A 13,601-nucleotide genomic window follows, 5' to 3' on the forward strand; every position below is an offset into this window, starting at 1 on the left:
TTGGTATAGAGTTTTCACAATATGACATTTTATTAACTCAAAAGGGTTTGATAAATGCCTCACTATCCCTTACCTAACAAATGTCCCTGCCTATCAAAATAAACTAAAGGAAACACTCTTAACAAAAGGAATCTGTCCCTCACACTTATGCATACATCATACTCATAAAGGAAATGCATGGCAATTCAAAGGCAACAGGAATAACAGTTAAGTTCAACTTAGACCAAATTACTGTATATCCTTGTAACCTGGGTCGTTGCCCCTTCCCCAGATAATTCAAAGCAGGATTTTCACTCTAAAGTTCAAATAAACAAATTCCTCTTTGTAATCAAGTTTGGATCATTAAGTTCACCTGGCTCCTTAAGTTCTCTACCTAAACTTTAACCAATAGTTCTCCAGCATGGGATCTGGCATGGATTCACATGCTCATGAATATTCCCCGTCGTCAGGCTGGGAATCCTCGGTAAAGAAAAATCAGTATCAGTTTCGTTTCTGATCTGTCTTTCGTAGTAGTAACCAATCACTGATCTCTGCGTCATACTGACCACAGCCAATGACTGCCCTCTACCTAAGCCCCGCCTCTGGCAGCCATCTTCAGATTTTTACCGCACGTTCAAGTGTTGGGAGTCCTCGTGCTTAGCTCTCGAGCTTTTGCTGCCTGTTTCGCGCTTTTTCAGGTGAATTTTCAAATTTTTTCGGTTAATCGAGCCTCAAGCTCCACCGTTTCTACTCCCGGGTACCCGTTGCAGGATTTTCCTACGCCCCTCAAGGGTGAAGATTTCGTCGAATCAACCTCTTGGAGGATTCCAGGAGATTCGCGCCCTACTTCGAGATGGCCCAGGACGCGAGTTCGTCACCCGGACCCAAGCTGTTTCGCAGCTGCCCTGGATGCGGGCTGTAGAATGTGTTTAAGGAGAACGAACATTCGCAATGCCTCTACTGTCTTCATGGGGACAAGGCTCATGTAGAGAAGGACTGCCAGTTCTGCAAGAACTTGTCGGAGCGGACCATGAGGGACCGTCGATCCCGTCTCGCCAGCTGGTTGGAGAAGGGCTCAACGGGTGAGAAGAAGAAGAAAGGGTCCGAGCGGTCTTCTAAGTCCTGTGTGGGTGCCCCGGCGACAGGGGCCCAACACCAGGCCAAGCGCCGCAAGTCCGCTGGCTCCGGGAGCGCCGAAAGGTAGGGCTCTTCGGTCGCCAGGCAGGGCGCACCTTCCCCGGCACCGTCAACCACGAGCCAGCGCTCCGGTTCGGGGAAGAAGAAGTCCGAGACCCCGGGTAAGCTTCGGGAGAAGCCCAGTCTGATCTCGGGAGAGGGGGAGCGAGGCGTCGCCCCTCCCCCTAAGGAGAAGGCCCAGGACGCACCTAAGGTGGTGAAGGCCCCTACCCAGCAGGCAAAGGCCTCCATCGAGGCGATCGCGGCGACTCTGGCCAAGCCGGCAGAGACCCCGCCAGCGGAGACTGCCTCCGGGACTAGAGTTTCCCTGCCGCCAAGGAGGGAATCCTCTTTTCAGCCCATCGTCATGGCCCCCGTGATGGAAAAAGGGGGGGGGGCACGGTAGCCTCCTCGAGCTCGGAGTCCGCCTCGGAGGGGGAACTGACCGAGGTCGCGACGAATCTCGAAGTCCAATTCGAGAAGGTTCGGTCCCGCATGGAAGATCCCGAGGAAGATGGCGAGGAAGAGCAGCCTTCCCTTCCGGCGCAGCCGGAACCTAGGCCTCAGGATAGCTCGGTGGCCATTTTGTTTGCGATCCAGTCCTTATGCTCTGAGATAAGGACGAGATTACCACGGCCCAGGCCGGAGGACCCGCAACCTGGCCCGTCGGGAAGTCCTCAGAACAAAAGACGGAGGACCCAACCCTCTCCTCCGCTCGCCCCCGTAAGGCCCGCAGTTCCCTCCTCATCCTCCCACGAGTCGGGAGATGAGGGTGCGGTGGGCTCGACGACGGGTTCTGAGGGCGACGACGACAGAACGGGTCTCCCGTCGCACGGGCCTCTCCGCCCGACGAGATTGGCTCATTCCACGCCATGATTGCCAGGGCGTCCGAATTGTCCAGCTCTTCCCGGACGAGCAGAAAAAGGAAGGTTTCCTCTATCAGCGCCGGGAGGCCAAGAGGAAGTCTGTCATCGCGGTGCCTCTAATCGATGACATCTGGGAGGAGGGCCTGTCGGTACTCAAGAACCCCTCCAAGGCACCAGCCAAACGGAACCGGTACGAGAAGAAGTACCGGGTCCCCGAGACCGCTCCCCTGTGCCTCAGGGCCCAGCCAACGCCAGACTCGGTCGTCTCGGCGGCGGCGAAGAAGAAAGCGGTGGGGTCAGGAGCCTCAACGTCGAATTCCCCTCCGGACGGCGAGGGAAAGAAGTTGGACGCCATGGGGCGACGGGTCATTTCGTCGGCGGCGACGACGATCAAAGCGTCCAACGCCCTGGCGATCGTGGCCCGTTACGACAGGGAGCTCTGGTTTAAGCTGGCCCCCATATTGGACTTCCTACCGGACGACAAGAGGTCCGAGGCCCTGGAAATACTTCAAGAAGGCGAGGTGGCGTCGGACCACGCCATAACGGTGGCAACCGATATTGCCGATACCGGGTTCCGCCAGCTGGGCAACGGTGTTTGCCTACGATGACGGGGTTGGCTCCGGGCGACCGACTTCCGTCAGGACGTCCAGACCAGGGTGTTGGACATGCCGTTCGACGGCAGCAACTTGTTCGGGAGGGCGGTGGACGAATCCCTCCAAGCCATAAAGACGGACACGGAGACGGCCCGCGCCCTAGGAGCCCTTCAGCAACGACGGCCCTTTCGGAGCTCCGGAGGCAGATGGGGGGCCTCCAAGGGATCCAGCCGTGGCTCGTTGTCCTACCGCCAGGCGGCACGCTCCTCGTCTCAGGAGGCCTACAGGGGTCGCGGCAAGCAGGGAGCGCCTCGCCGCCATCGGCAAGGTGGCCAGGGCGGCAAGGCCACCACCTCCAAGCAGGACTGAACCGGCCTTGGCCTCGGGCCCCCACCGAAGCACCCCGGTGGGAGGGCCGGCTGACGAAGTTTGTCGGCGTGTGGAAGTCCATCTCCACTGACCGTTGGGTGCTGGATACCCTGGCAAGAGGACACTCTATCGAATTCCTGAAGAAGTGCCCTCACGTTCCACCTGTGGCCAGGAAGGAAAATCACGTCCCGCAACTGCTGTTGGAAGTACGGGCGATGCTCAGGAAAGGAGCCATCGAGCCCGTCCCGAAGAGGCTCCAGGGTGTACTCAAGGTACTTCCTCGTTAGGAAGAAGACGGGCGGCTGGTGCCCCATCCTGGACCTTCGTCGTTTGAACAAAACATCAGGTCACAAAAGTTCAGGATGGTCACCCTCCAGCACATGCTGGGACAGCTGGAGGAAGGCGACTTTCTATCGTCGCTGGACCTGGAGGATGCATACTTCCACGTTCCCATCCTGGGACGCCACTACCAATTCAGAGCACTGCCGTTCGGATTGAAGTCGGCCCCCAGGGTCTTTACCAAGTGCCTAGCACCTGTAGTGACGCGGCTGCGCCTGCAGGGGATTCACGTCTACCCCTACCTGGACGACTGGCTCATCCGCTCAAGGACGAGGGAACTCGCCGTCGAACACACTGCGAGGACCGCCCAGCTACTCAGACCTGGCATTCGCCATAAATTACCCAAAGTCCCACCTGGTGCCGTCGCAGGTGGCCCTGTTTCTGGGAGCGAAGCTCGATACAGTGAGGCGCCTGGCGGCACAGTCGGAAGAACGGACTAAGACCATTCTGGGCAAAGTGCAGCGCCTGCTAGCCACAGACGTGGCCAGGGTGAGGTCCATCAAGTCCCTCCTGGGGATGATGTCCTCTTGCATCTACCTGGTGCGCCGCTGCAGACTACGGATGCGCCCTCTTCAAGAATTTCTCGACGCCCGTTGGATGCAGGCGACGGGCACCTTCGAAGACAGGGTCCCCCTCAACGAGGTGTTCCGGCGGGCGATTCAGTGGTGGGGCGTTCGAGCGCACCTCACGGCGGGCAAGGACTTTCAGACGCCGGCCTACCAGGAGACGGTGACGACGGACACTTCCCTGGAAGGTTGGGGCGCCCACACCGGAGATCTCCACGCAAGAGGCCTCTGGCTCCCGGAGGAGAAGCTCCTGCACATCAACATCTTGGAACTCCGAGCCGTGTTCTGGGCTCTCAAATTGTTCCTCCCGTCGCTCAAGGGCAAGGTAGTGCGGATCTTCACGGACAACACCACGACAATGTTTTACATACGGAAGCAGAGAGGCACCAGATCCCCAGCCCTATCCAAGGAGGCACAGGATCTGTGGCACAGGATCTGTGGCACTGGGCGGTCGCCCAGGGGATGTTCCTGGTTCCCTGGCAGGAGAAAGAAACACCATCGCTGACTCGCTCAGCAGGGAGCTGCGCACGTGTCACGAGTGGGAGCTGCGCAAGGATCAGGTGGATCAACTCTTCCGACGATGGGGCAAACCCCAAATCGACCTGTTTGCAACAGCGACAAACTCGAAGTGCCAGAGGTTCGCCAGCAGGTTTCCCCAGCCGAGAAGAATGGGCGATGCGTTCTCGTTCCCCTGGGACGGCCTATACCTGTATGCGTTCCCGCCGTTGCTGCTTCGACTCATCAACCAGCTCAAGAGGTCCCGGTGCAGGATGATCCTCGTCGCACCGGTGTGGCCGAGGCAGATCTGGTTCCCGGACCTTCTGGACTTGTCAACGTCCCCATCCATCAAGCTGTCGGCGGACGCGGATCTTCTCTCCAGAGAAGGAGGCGCCATCTTCCACCATGACCCGGCGTCGCTGAACCTGCAGGCTTGGCTCCTGCAGCGCTAGAGTTTGGAGGGTACGATATACCGGCCGACTGCAGAGAGGTTCTTGCAAAGGCCAGGGCGTCCTCGACTCTCAAATGCTAGGGTCACAAGTGGAAGAGGTTCTCTATCTGGTGCCGAGCACAGAAGATCAACCCCCTACGGATTATGGCCCCTCAAGTGCTGCCGTACCTGCTATCGCTGGCAAAGGCTGGGCTAGCCCATGCCTCCATTAAGATTCATCTGGCGGCGATCTCCCGATATAACAGAACCACAGGACTTGCGTCTCTGTGGTCCCATCGACTGGTAAAAGAGTTTATGAAAGGACTGTTCCGGTCGTTCCCGCCGGTGAAGGCCCCGGCCCCGGCGTGGGAACTTAAGGTGGTGCTGACCAGGCTCATGGGGCCCCCATTCGAGCCGATGCACTCCGCACCGATGAAGTTTGTGTCGTGGAAGACTGCAATCCTGGTGGCCATTACCTCCACACGACGAGTGGGAGAGATCCAGGCCCTATCCTGCAAAGCACCGTACTTGACTTTCCATGCCTCGAGGGTGGTGCTTAGGACGCAGCCCTCCTTTATGCCCAAGGTGCCGTCGGACTTCCATCTTAACGAGCCCCTGGTGTTACCTGTTTTCTTCCCGTCTCCTTTGTCGCCGGCCGAGAGGACTTTGCACTCGCTGGATGTGGCTAGAGCGCTGAAGTTCTACGTGGACCGCACGAAGAGTTTTCGGAGGACATCACAGCTGTTTGTGACCTTTGGACCTGTGAATCAAGGGAAGTCTCTCTCGAAGTCTTCTATTTCCAGATGGCTCTCCGGCTGCATCATGCACTGCCACCGGACCCCCTGCTGGAGAAGGAACAAGTTACTTACCTGTAACTGTTGTTCTCCAGCATGGGTCTGGGATGGATTCACATGCGAACCCTCCCGCCTACCCCTCTGCGGCTCTTCACTTGGTCATACTGCCACTTCACGTGCTACCAAATCTGAAGATGGCTGCCAGAGGCGGGGCTTAGGGAGATGGCAGTCATTGGCTGTGGTCAGTATGACGCAGAGATCAGTGATTGGTTACTACTACGAAAGACAGATCAGAAACTAAACTGATACTGATTTTTCTTTACCGAGGATTCCCAGCCTGACGACGGGGAATATTCATGAGCACGTGAATCCATGCCAGACCCATGCTGGAGAACAACAGTTACAGGTAAGTAACTTGTTCCTTCAGTTTGATGACAAGTCTTTGGGCCTCATTACAATTTGGGCGGTATTCCGGCAGTAAATTCCCTGGAATGCTGCACAGCGGAATTACCTTTACCGCCACTTGGTCTGGCGGATTTACCACTGTATTACAAGTGGCAGTGGCAGAGTTAATCCCCATTTATGTAGTCCATTGGACCTTGAGAAATTTTTGCGCGTGGAATCACAGCCGCTGTAATTCTGCCGATTCTTGGTGGAAAGCAGGATGATTTACTTCCAGCATTGTGCTGGAGGTAAATCTCTCACTCATCACCATACTTATAGTATGGTGGTGTGGGAAAAGTGGCAGTAATTCAGTTACTGCCAATTTTTTCCTGCACCCCCCATACTTGTAATGAGGCCCTTTTGTATTTCCACTTCTAGCAAAAGTTCAACACAACTTCTTCATCTTCTTCTTGAGAAACTAAATACTTGTACAATTCCTCAGTATCAACAATAACATTTGTCAGGATGATGCAACCATTCATGAAACACTTAAGTGACTTAGCCACTTCTTCTTTACAAAACTCTTCTACCACAATGCAGTACTTCAATGATTTTCTCCTGGTCCACTAACCTGCCAAGACTACCACTAAAATATCCCTATCCTGGTATACATGCCTGCCAGGAAAAAAAAGCACTGAACACTACTAAATGTACTTGGTGGTATGGTCTACTGTACTTCAATTAGTTTGGAAAGTCTTCACCTTTCAACAACTTTGACATTCACAACTTCTTTCAGGAAAATATGATGCACATTGATCTTGTTCATTCCACTTCTGCTTTTACCACAGGCAATGCAGGTTATGCTTCACTGAATACTTTATATCGGGAGGCCTTCTGTCCGTTCACTTCTGTTATCCCACTTGCGCATCAATAAACTGTTGACATTGTTTATTTCTTATTTATTTATTTAGTATTTGTAAAGCTCACTAACAGTCCACGGGCATGGAGGCGCTGTTACAGAGATTGTCTTATTTGCACACATATGTCTTATATACAAAGTGAAGCTTAGCTCTTGATTACAGTGAGCATGATACAGTTGCAGTGAGCAGTAGCGAGGTAGCCTGATTGGGGAAGGACAACATTAATAAGGTGAGGTGATTCGGCGAACAGCAACATTCATAGGGTGAGGTGATTAGGTGAAAAGCAAGGTTTTCATACGTTTCCTGAATGCTAAATGGGATTCAACTTGTCGGACAAGGGGGGGGGCAGGGCATTCCAGTGTGTCGCTGCCAGTACTGGGAAGCTAGATCCTCCTGCTCGCACACTCCTAGTTTTAGAAACGGAGATCCTATTAGAATATGCAATTCTGGTGGGTCTTGTGGGTAACTGCTTGGCAACTCTATGGGCCAGGTATAGGGGTGCCCGGTTGTGGACACCTTTCTGTTTGGCTTAAGCAAGGATTGTTGTTATTCTACATGATTATCTCTTCCTTATTCTGACAACCACAGTACAATTTTCCTGCAACAATCTTCTCTTGTTGTTCAGCCCACATAAATTATAAGCTCTGTAAATTGTTGCCCCCTCTTTACTTTGGCAATGCTGATTTTGATTAGCTGGATTCTGTATTGCCCTTTCTTTGCTTTGGTAAAGGTGCCGACTTTTATAACAATAGTTGTAACTTTTCTCTGCTTTCCTCTTTGTAAAGTTCGTATTTCACCAACATGCTTTCTTTATTTCAGTTTGGTATTCAAAATAATGGTCAGAGGTCAGCAGTTGCATACGGAGCATGCCAGGATTACTTTTCACTGGTAAACTAACTGCTTTGCTACATGCGTCCATGCGAACTACTGACACTGCTTACTCTGCCTCCATCTGCCTGGCAGGCTGCTTCTAGGTTCCTCTGGCCACATGCTGAACAGGAAAGGAGCGTCTCTTGCTCCTCGTGTCTAACGGTGCTCACCAGACACTGGGACACTGCACACCAACAGCAGAGCCTCTCTCTCCCAAAGGAAAGCTTGCTGCAATGCCGCTTCCTGGTGCGCGACCTCTGCAATTTAGGTTTTGAACCTGGGAGACCCTCTCCGGACCGTCATCTGCTTTTCCAATAGCAGAGGCTCTGGCGACTCCTCCCCACTTTTGCTTCTTCTGTAACTGCAGCATGTGGTCTTTGCATCCCCACCCTCTTGTTCTAGTGGCCTGCACCTGAGGGGGCCTTATATATTGAAAAGTCCAGGTCAGGTGTGGGTCTTTGGAACCACTAAGACTGCATTTTGCAGTTTAGTGCCTCTGAGTCCTTCTTGCTTATCCCAGTACGTAAGGCATTATGGGACTTGAAGTCCCCAATTTTGGTTTTTGTTTGTTTTTCCCAAGGGAAGCACTTTAATATTATTGGATTTACTCTGTTTATTAAAAAAACTATTAGGGAGAGGTTTTAGAGGATTAGATATTTGGTTTAAATTTATGGGATAATTATATTTATCAGAAGTCAAGGTATTAACGTCTTGCTTCCCAACTATGTAATTTCTCTGGTATTCATAAGAGTCTTCTCTACCCTCAATGGGGATATCTCTGTGAAAGGGAGTGTGACTCTGACAACAAGCCATCAAATATTCTGGCTCCAAATATTCGGTGTCCCTCCCAACAGAATCTTCTTGTTCCATTGGGGCCCTTGTCCCAGGTGATCCACCTGGCTAACGCCACCACCAGGTTTAGAATCGGGTAGCGGCTGCCTTCCCCTGGCCACCTGGGAGGAGACTTTAGGCTGGGTTTTTGTGAGGATTCCGCAGGATTCATCACACACCTCAGCAATCTTTCTACTACCCTCTTGTAGGCTTCTTTAATGACCTATTGACTGGTCCATATGAAATGGAGAGACCTGATCATTTCTGAAACTCAGCCATTGTTTCAATCTAGACCCTTATCCTTCGATCTGGTCGAGGGACTGTGTAAAATAGAATTATTTTGGGTATATTGATTTTTAATATTAACAGTATTAGTACATACATTTTAATAAGTTATCAAACACATTTGTAAATTGAGATGAATAAGAAATGTGTCAAGGAGAGTGCCCCTCTTCTCACCTAAGTCCATTCTTTACTCATGTCCTTGGTCGATGCCTTCTTGCAGATGGACCGGGTCTTGAAGAAGGCTGCCCGAGTCTCTTCCAAATCCAGAATGCGTTCAGTTTCCGGGACGCCGAATCCAGGAATCCAGGAGGCAGTGAAAGCACGCTAGCCACGAATCCAGGAGGTAAGTAGAAGGGGAGGACAAGGAAGGGGTAGCGGGATTGGAAAAAGGAGAAGAACTGCGAGCTACGGAGCACACGTCTGGTCGCTACTTAGCAATAGCATTGAGACGCACGGAGCCGCGGAAGGCGTGGTCTGCTAGTAGAAAAGGATACGTCCAGCGCATGGAGCGAGAAGGGATTACGCTGGAAGGCCATGTTGGGAGTATTAATGAGTGCAAGCCCGCTGTGACCGGGACCAAGAAGCCCAAAAGGGGCGCAGTCTGTGATTCATGACAAAATGACATTTTAACAATTATATACTTAATGAAATTACAGAAATTCATGAAGTATAATAATCCTGAATTGAAATAAAATAAAAATAATTCACCATCTGGGGCGACAGAATGGACAGACAAGACATGAAGGGAAGGGGAAAAAAGATATGTGGGGGGGGGAACTTTACTCTACCTCTGTTGCTGCCAATTTAACCCAGACTTATTATTTTATCTTACAACCTGCTTATCTTTCACCATTAAGAATTGCTAAATTGTCGAATAATTCTCCTATTAATTGTTGCTCATGCCACACTCCGAACGCTGACTTAATACACTGAATATATGGTTGTAAATTTGTTCACTCCTTTTGGACTAAAGTTTGGAAATACCTGCAGATCATTTTTGACTTTCAAGAACCTCTTTCGATTTGTAATTTTATGATTGACCCCATCATTAATCCTTATATATTTTGTCTGTATTGCTTTTCATATCATTGCTTCGAATTGGAAGGACTCTACCAATTTGTCCTTTACCACATGGTGGAATTTTGTTTGCTCGACATACTATTGAAAAAGGTTTTGCTTTTACTACAAGTAATATTTGTAAGTTTAATAACAAATGAGATCTTTTCATATCTTAACCATTTGGATTAATTATAATTCTGCATTGTTTGATTACAATTTACAAACTTGTTGTTATCCAAATAGAGCTTTTTAATTTAAGTGGAATGACGTCAGGGTCTTTGGCATAAGTACATTGGCACCCAAGCTAATGGTTTTAATGGCACTGACTTAAGGGCATTCGCGACTAAGAGTGGTTTCACAGTAGTACCGGGTGTTTTGGTTTTTGTTGCTTCAACACGAAAGAACAAATCCACCCCCAAAGGCCCTGGGATCTGCAAGCTGTGAACATAACCAGGAAGTAGGGCATCCTCCGTTTTGGTGAATAGATCTGGGTAAGGGCAAATTTGTAAATTAGCTGAAATTCCCTGCGTCAGATGAAAATTGGCTCATTTGATCAGCATGAGTGTTAATCACTCATGGAATATTTGCAGCTTTCAGGTTCAGCCTCAGTACCATTATGTTTGCCTGACTGACTGTGCAGCATATGGGGTCTTTAGAGGCTCCCAGTCCAGTGGACTCCTGTGAAAATCAATCCAGTATCTTTGTTGCACTGTCTCAAGAACACAGCATCGGCTATAGCCATCTGGAAAAATATTGCATAATCCAACCTCCTACATGGGTCTCTGTTGGGGATCAGTCAGACGTGTACTCGTGGTATATGCCTGGGCATAGTGCCATTGAAATGCCTTCTGACCAATCCTTTCCTGTGTCCTTAAGGACTGCAGTGAAACTCTTTTCCTGGACTGGTGTCATGTAATGACACAACCGCTCATAGTTCACAGCCTGACTGAGTTATGATAGGGTTAATTGATTTTCGGAGTGCACACTGAAATACTTCAGCTTTTGCTTTTTGCAAGCAATGCTCATTTAAACAGGTACGCATTTGCAGCAACGGCTCAGAGTGACCTGGTTTGCTAATAAGAAAAGCATCCCCAAGGTGCCTCAGAGCCTTGGCCAAAGGGAGGGGGAAGAGTGAGGTAAACGACAGGTGCCTACCAGTACTTTCCCCTAGAAAACAGGTTGCTGAAGCTTCTAGAAGGGTTGTGTCACGTTTGATTGACAGGAGCGCTCCATTAAAGCATTGGACTCGCATAAAGGAGCGGGGGATGCTTCTAGTGAGCTAGCATTGTGCATGTGCATAGTGTCCTGAACCCGATGGGCCTCGAGCTGCTGTTCATGTTGCTTTGTCTCGCTGGAAGCTGGCTTGAGGTTTTGACAGAGCAGTGTATCCAGCCCATACCAGTATCCTGTTGAAGGGGTACCTGTCACAGCCCAATACCTAAAGGAACGTAACAACTGTGTTAATTGTAACTTGCATTCACCTATTTGTCAGCATAATTTCATATGCAGTTTGTAGTGCTTGTTTGCCTTTTTATCTACTTATTGCAAAAAATAAATGCCAAGTATAAAGCCTTTTCCTTTCATTCTGGGTCATTTCATTGTTTCAAGCAGTTATGAGCCTGTAGTGGTGTGCTTGTTCTTGGACTGGTCCCATTGCATGCACACACACATATATAGAACTTGCACCCCATAGCTTCCTGCCAGCTTAATCTTTGTCTTGTTCGTACGAGTTTGATCCACTCAATGAAAGCTGCAAAAGACCTTGGCATTTGACCTCCCTCTGACTTTCACTTGTGTGATTGTAGATGGCCAGAAAAATGTACTCTTTCAGCCGAAGCAGAGACTGTAAAAAGAATCACGTGCGACATGCATATTGAGAAAAGGGAAGCACAATCCGTCCCTCCTCGATTTCCACCTAATAATGTTGAAAATCATGCAGCAAGGATTTGGTGGAAACAACAGAGTATTCCCTGCTCTTACTCTGATATTTGGTGGAAACCCAAAGGCCCTTTTCAGATAGCTCACAAAAAATTAGATCCATAGGCACATTGGACTTTCCTGCTAACCTGAATGCATAGATTTAACCTTCAACCAAGTAAGGAATTCCAAATTCAGCTTAATCAGACGGCCATGCAGGATTCAACGCTTGTTCCTTTCAACCCATTCTTGAAGGATGGTTTTCTTTATATCCACTTGTAACATCAGAGCCACAAGGGGAGAATTTGGACCAACTGAGGAGACTTTCCAGTAGAGTAAGTGGTGGATAGTTCCCCTGAAAACTTGAGGCCAATTGGCAAGTGTTTAATCTCGTCCTTTCTACCCTCTGGAAGAAGGTCCCTTGCCAGTCTGGCTTGCATGCTTCTGGGTCAAAAACCTCTTCAAAGGCAGATTCCAAAACCATAAACTGCCTATTCACAGGAGGTCCCTCTTTCTTTATTAAGAAGAGCAATCTAATTTCATGCCAAAGTACGGATCTTTTAGTTCCTGGCTTTTCCTCACCTCTGATAACTTAAAGTGGGGTCCCTCTTAAAGGTGTGCTTCCTCGCACCTCCAATATTGTGCTGACAAAAACAGAATACAAGAGGTGCATTCTATATCATGTTAAATCCAAAAGAAACAGCCTACATAGTGCATGTGTTGGTGCTTCAGCGGTGCTGCTGGTGTTGCTCCCGGCATTGCTAGAAAATCCTACAGCGTTTGTTGGTGACATGGGAGACGCATGCCATGGAAGATCTGTTGGTCGTGGGCCTGGAAAATGGAGAAGCCATTATAAGGCTTGGTGTGTTATATGCCATATCTAATATGGCTCTGAATCTAGTTTGCACCCAACAAAGAGTGCTGTGCTTCTTGTGCAATGTCTTTTCCGGTTTGCTACACCAGCAGTAAGAAGAGGCCAGGACTCCACTGCTGTGTGTCGCAGCACTCCAGGTATCTCCGCCCGTGTTCCTTTTGCCACATTGTTTCCCTTTATTTTTAATTTTGGCTATTCTTTGGCTCTATAAACCGAAACTATTGTCATGGGAATAAGAGCTTGAGAGAGATGGCATATGAGGAGAGTCAGCTAGCCTCTGAAGAGATGGCATGTGAGGAGGGACACATAGCCTATAAATGTTTTTTTTGTTATGTGTCCACTGTAAGGAAGGCATGGTATCAAACAGCAAGACAGACGCAAGTGATCACAGTTCAAGGGTGTTTATTGAACTTCAATTGAGTTTGAAAAGCGCCTATCTATCCTAAATCTAAAGATGGGAGCAAGCTACAACCATCAAATAATAGCACGGTACTAGTCGAGTCTTTCAAAATAAAAGGACCTATACTAATAAACCTATTGCCAATCCTTACTTCTAAATACAAATAGTGTGGGAAACAATGTTCTGCAAAAGAAAAGTGTTCTACAAAGGATATGTCTGGATATTCAAGACGTTGGCTTCCCTTCCCCATGTTTTCAGCACAGGACAAGGTGGCACACTCTAGCTTAGCACACTCTCTGGCTACTCTAGCACGAGTATGCATTTTAAAACCGCAACATCAGGACCTCCTGTGCCAAAGTCTCTTTGCCATTCAAAGTTTCTTATTACAGAGGGCCTGATGCAACATGACAAACATTAAAGTTCCTTTCTTCTTAGGATTTCACATATACAA

General features: G+C 49.4%; 1 protein-coding gene across 1 annotated transcript in view; it reads left to right on the top strand.

Moving 5' to 3' along the window:
• IARS2 (isoleucyl-tRNA synthetase 2, mitochondrial) overlaps positions 1–13,601 on the top strand; it is a 1,527,005-nt gene that overhangs the window by 1,072,877 nt on the left and 440,527 nt on the right. The gene's annotated exons all lie outside the window — the stretch shown is intronic.

Source organism: Ambystoma mexicanum, chromosome 4q (assembly GCF_040938575.1).
Source record: "Ambystoma mexicanum isolate Mex_15411 chromosome 4q, UKY_AmexF1_1, whole genome shotgun sequence".
NCBI lineage: Eukaryota > Metazoa > Chordata > Amphibia > Caudata > Ambystomatidae > Ambystoma > Ambystoma mexicanum.